This window comes from Anser brachyrhynchus, assembly GCF_964034855.1.
Source record: "Anser brachyrhynchus genome assembly, chromosome: 1".
NCBI lineage: Eukaryota > Metazoa > Chordata > Aves > Anseriformes > Anatidae > Anser > Anser brachyrhynchus.
The window spans coordinates 136,077,350-136,083,199 of record NC_137694.1 but is presented as its reverse complement, the minus strand read 5'-3'; the positions used below and the strand labels follow the sequence as shown (position 1 = coordinate 136,083,199).

At 37.1% G+C, this 5,850-nt stretch overlaps 1 long non-coding RNA gene across 1 annotated transcript; it reads right to left on the bottom strand.

Moving 5' to 3' along the window:
- Positions 1–677: 677 nt before the first annotated feature.
- On the bottom strand, positions 678–5,066 carry LOC308193156. Its single transcript, XR_013949420.1, has 3 exons — positions 4,365–5,066; positions 2,582–2,643; positions 678–2,175 (listed from the first exon to the last, which is right to left on the bottom strand). It is a non-coding gene; the product is annotated as an uncharacterized lncRNA (long non-coding RNA).
- Positions 5,067–5,850: the final 784 nt, after the last annotated feature.

Below are 5,850 nucleotides of genomic sequence, written 5' to 3'. Positions count from 1 at the left end.
GTCCTTACAGAAACTAACTTTGCTTTTCAGGTGCCTTTTTCTAACAAGATGAAACTAAAAAGCATAAAGGTGAAATTGAGTTAAAGATGAATTCTTTATGCAAATGCCATATTTTACTTTCAAATTCATATGTACAATTATCCATCATGTTCCAGAAAAAAAAAAAAAGTAAAAAAAAAAGTGGTGATAACTGAAAAAGCAGATAATGGATAAGTACTATAACGGACCAATTATAGTGAATGCTAAAATTACTTCTTTACAAACTCATTCTCAGCCCCTTCTGTTCTTTTGATTTATGTGTCATATGACTTTTTAATCTCTAGATTTTTATTTTTTTTTTTATTTTAAATACCCCACTAAACAGCTTACATTTAATGGTTGGGAATAGACTTGGCTTTCTTTCTGTACAAGGCAGATTGTATCTTCCCCAAAGAATTTTTTATGGTAGTTCTTTGCAAAAGATATTGCTTGCCCTCTGTGGATACCTACAACCTAACATGTTCATCCACATTAGTCTTGATGCTATACAAGAAGATTCTCATTAAAGGTACAGGCAGTAACTGTTTGCTTTTTCCTCCAAACATAGTACCAACAACACAACATATCCAAACTATCTAGCAAAATTATGATATTTTTGTGAAGTTAAAAGAGGAGATGAAGGAAAGTTTTTGGTTGAAAGGATGAGTAGTATCTTTCAAAACCTGCTGGAACAAACAACTATCTTAACGTGTTTTAGTGCAGAACTTACAGAAGCATATAAAGTTAACATCATGTACTAAAATCCAGTACTGAGGTCAAAAGGCTGAGCTACAATCAAGTTTAAAACAGCTGACCATAAAAAACAAGGCTCCACATATCTTTGCTAATATGTCTTTCTACACACTATTTGTAAGAACATCTTACAAAAATCTAAAGAATTTTTTTTCCCTTTTAAATACATTTAATTAACAAAATTTAAAATTAGAACTTACTGTATAGATATGGTCATAGATATGTCTTCTGGTTTCCTACTAAAAAGAAAGAAAAATATTCCAAGTTAATTAATGGCATGTGTGTTATGTCCTGTGTATTTTACCAAGTTATCTTCTCATATAACCTAGCATATAATGAGGAAAAGTGTTTTCATTCTTATACTTCATTCACCTTCTGACATTAGTAAGAATATCCTTACACGTCCTTTATGACTATCTGCAATATATCCTCAGACTATAGAATTTAAAATGATTGCAGAAAGAGGAGGCTTCACATCAAGGCTCTCTGGGTCTGTTGTCAATGCCTTCCCATAGTAGATAGACACAAGTTTCTCAAGATCTCACTCCTACAGCACAGTCTGCCCACTGCACCAGCAGTTATTACTGAAGCAGTCCTTACAACTAGGTTAGTGTATTCACAAAACCAGCAGACATCTAGGTGGTCTAAATTTCCCTGCTTGAACAAGGAGGTTGAACCAAATGGCCTCCAAAGGTTCTTTCCAATCTCAACTATTTTCTCATTCTGTGATTCAGAGATCTGTTATGTGAGTATTCACCAGAAGCAAAGGTTTCAGATAAAAACAAAGTTTAAAAGCTATCATTGTTTTCTGTGAAAAATGTCTGTTTGTTTTGTTTGTTTTTTTAAGGTCACAAGCAATGCCTTTTATGAGAATTCTATGGAAAGGAGGAAAAAAAAAGAAAAAAAAACACTAATATAATTAGAACAAGAAATATTTTATTGAGTAGACAATTTTGTAATGGCCTTTCTATTCTTGAATGGAGTTATAACCCACAATCATCAAAACATTTCCATTAAGAAGAGTAGTAGATTTCAGTGATTTCAGTTACAAGTGAGAAATATCTATAGTTTGCAATGGTCAAAAGTTATGATTATATGTCTGAGCAAATCAGAACTCTTAAAACAAAAACAGAAACAAAAAAAAAAAGCTCTCATTACATCTGGACAAAGTGGGGTACATTTTTGACTGAGTTGTTGTGAAGAACACTGCCTCTTTAACATTCTAGGGCAAACTTTCTAATTATTGAGAAGAGTGATATTAACTAGGTAGAGTCCAAGTCATACAAGTTACATGATGTCACTATGGCATTAAAGTTCCCTGTCATGTTCTTGGCATGATTCTGAACTTCTCTGTTCTTTCCTTTTGCAACTTCTCATGAATTATCATGCAGGTATAGGCAGCATCTGATTAAGAAAAAAAAAAACAAAACAGTGTAATCACAGAGTCATTGAATCACAGTCACAGAGTGTTTAAGGTTGGAAAGAACCTCTGGAGATCATTTAGTCCAATCCCCCTGCTCAAGTAGAGTCACCCAGAACACATTGCATGGGATGGCATCCAGGCAGGTTTTGAATATCTCCAAAGAAGACTCCACAGCATCTCTGGGCAATCTGTTTCAGTACTCCATCATCCCCACAGTAAAGAAATGTTTCCTCATATTCAGATGTAACTTCCTGTGTTTTAGTTTGTGTCCATCCTATCCTATCACCATTATATGCTGTGTAGGCTTTTTTAATGTACATATTGAAATCTAGAGAAAAAGCAAAACCAATTCAGGACAGGGAAGTTGCAGCTAGAGAAAAAACATACCACATACTTATTTGGTGCAATATTCTTCATACACAGTGTAGTACTTATTTATATTTTCAGCGCTGAAAAGATTTAAAGCCCAGTCAGTGCAAAGAAACCCATTTGCTTTATGTCTAAAATATTTTGAATGTTTACAGTTGTACCATGAAAGCAGGTGCATCTGTAATTATATTATGACTCTTTTTCTACCTTCTTAGGATTTATTTTGATGAGTAAAAATTATTATTTCATAATTAAGTAGTGTAGGGGAAACAACAACAAAAATCTTATGAAAATAATTTCTAACATCACAGAGAAATCTCTATATGACAATATTTGAAAAACTAATTTTCAATACAAACATTCAGTATTTCTTATTCTGCTTGCTTTCTCTCTATTGTGTTACTGAAAGCTTGCAAGTAGTGAGAAAGAAAGAGGAAGGAAAAATTAAAATCAATAAACCAGGAATTAATGCATGACTCTTTCACTCTTCCGTTTCTTAGTGAGATCTGATTTCAGAATTAAGAACATTTCTGTCAATTAATTGTTTCATTAGATGTCTTGAACAGCTCTGTCACTTATATAGCCTTATACACTACTTTCCAAAAATATATATAGGACAGGTCCTTTGGTCAAAAAGCTCAAAATCAAGCAAGTAAAGTATGTACAGTAGCCGTCCTGCCAGCACTATATTTCACTAATTAGGGAGACCCAAGAGTTAGACTACACTGAAGATGGGAGAGGTCAGAAGTAATCACTGGCGTTGACTTTGGTAGAGACTCCACCAAAATGCTCTCACTGGGAATCACACATACTACATCACACCAAGGTTTTAAGACTTACATCTGGGTTAATCTTGATATGCAGTGTTGCTCTTTGAAGCCATAGGGGCTCTGAAAATGCAAAAGCACTCTTTGAAAGAGCCATTAGGGCTCTATTAAACAAGAAACTAACAGAGAGAGATGTAATAATAATTTGTTGTTGTTGTTGTTGTTGTGATTTTTTTCTTTCTTTTTAGTTTTGGGTGGCTTTTTGTTGTTGTTTTCCCTTGACATCTTTGTTTCAGAATGTTTTCAGGTAACACTATCTAGTAAATACAATATTGAAAAAACATGAAGGAAAGAAAGAAAAAAAAAGCTTCTGACCTTTTTCTAGTATTTAATGCTGTTGCAAATGAAAAAGCTGAACTAGTTCTAGATAACAGTTCCAGAAACTGTTCTCTCATACAAAAGCAGCTTTGGGGAGTGGGGGAGAAGGGGAGGGGGGAAGGTGAGGGGGGTGGTGTTTGTTTGGTTTGTTTCAATGAAATAGCTGGGAACTAAGTATTATTTTTTTTTCCAAATAAATAGCGGAAGCCCTCTTGTAAAGGGGTGTTGTGAGGAACTGGATGGCTTTTGTCAAATACTATCTGAATAGCTGAATCATTATCTTGGTTGCTAATGGTTGATAAGTGAGTTCTACAATCCTCATAGAAGAAAAACAGAAAAGAAGATAATTCACTTCTGAACCCACCCCTCCTACTTAAACTCTGAAAATAAAGCTGAGTTTTAGAAGTGACATGTCTTTCTTGTTGTTGTGGTTTAACCCGGCTGGCAGCTAAACACCACACAGCCGTTTGCTCACCCTCCCCCCTCCCTCTCTGGGATGGGGGAGAGAAACGGGAAAGTGAAGCCTGTGAGTTGAGATAACGACAGTTTATTAAGACAGGAAAATAATAATAACAATAATAATAATAGTGATAATGATAATAGTATTAATAATAATAATGTGTACGAAACAAGTGATGCACAATGCAATTGCTCACCACCCGCTGACCGATGCCCAGCCTATCCCCGAGCAGCCGGCCCCCCACCCCGGCCAGCCACCCCTATATATTGTTTAGCATGACGTCAGATGGTATGGAATACCCCTTTGGCCAGTTTGGGTCAGCTGTCCTGGGTCTGTCCCCTCCCAGCTCCTGCTGCACCCCCAGCCTGCTCGCTGGCAGAACAGAACGAGAAGCTGAAAAGTCCTTGGCTTGGTGTAAGCACTGCTCTGCAACAATTAAAACATCAGCATGTTATCAGCGCTCTTCTCATCCTAATCCAAAACATAGCACCCTACCAGCTACTAGGAGGAAAAATTAACTCTGTCCTAACTGGAACCAGGACACTTGTTCTCTTGAGGGATAGAATAGGAAAGGAGAGGGAGAGAGAAAGACATGCAAAACTCTACAAAAGGCATCTGTCTTTCTCAAATTGTGATTGTAGTGGCCTTGTGTGTTTTAGCCTGGCACTAACCTATCATCCTGTTTGCTATATGGATTATGCTCTTATAGTACCATGAAGTCTCAGAGTTGCCCCTACTTAATATTATGAGTCTCCTAAACCTTTCCACTTCCACTCTCTTTCCTAAAGTGGTATACCTGTTTATAACACTAGGATTTACAGAAAGGTTTTCAAATTATTTATATCTCATCAACTCTTCTTTCCATCTTTGTAAATACGGTCAGTTCTAGACATACTAATTTACAGTCTGAGTCTAAGAACAGAGATTTATTTGTTTTAAATAATCTGAACTCTCTTTCCAGTCAAACAATAGTGTTTATTTTAGGTCTCAATGCCTTTTTCTGCTAACACCGAAAGCACATTTATACAAAGCAATGTTTCAAAATAATATGGAGACTGCCCTTCAGTGCTGGAGGGAAAGTCCCCCAGTGCTGACTGGGAAGGCCTTCTTTTGGAAATAATCTGATTCCTAAGTGATATGTTTCCCTGAGAACTGATAAGAAAGTCCTCCCAATTAACACTTATCACTGCTTTAGATGGCAGCGCAGGGTGAGGGAAAGATAATATCATCTTGGAGCTCGCAACTCCTCATTTTGAGGTTAACTGTGATAAACACTTAACAAAAAGTTAGTTTTGAGTAAAAGTTGAACTGTTCACTGCTATAAGAATTTTGAAATCATAAGTTGAAACAGAAGTAAAATTTTCACTGCTATGCAAACTTAAACAGAAAACGTCACCATAAATAGCTAGGTTTTAAGCTTCTCTTGGGCTCCAGCTGCCTACAGCTCTGCCCTGCTTGGCCATGGCCCTTGCCCAGACAGGCCTGTGCACTGGCACATGTCCTGGCCCAGCCTCTGCCCAGCCCTGTCCCCGGGCAGGTATATAGTGACAGAGAGCTGGGGCTGCCTGGTGCCCATCTGCCTGTTCCTGTGGTAGAGCCTCCTTCCAGGGTGGTAGGACATGATGGGCTGCCAGGGCACCTGAGCCCTGCCATTGGGAGCCCCTGATGCTACCAGTCTTAAG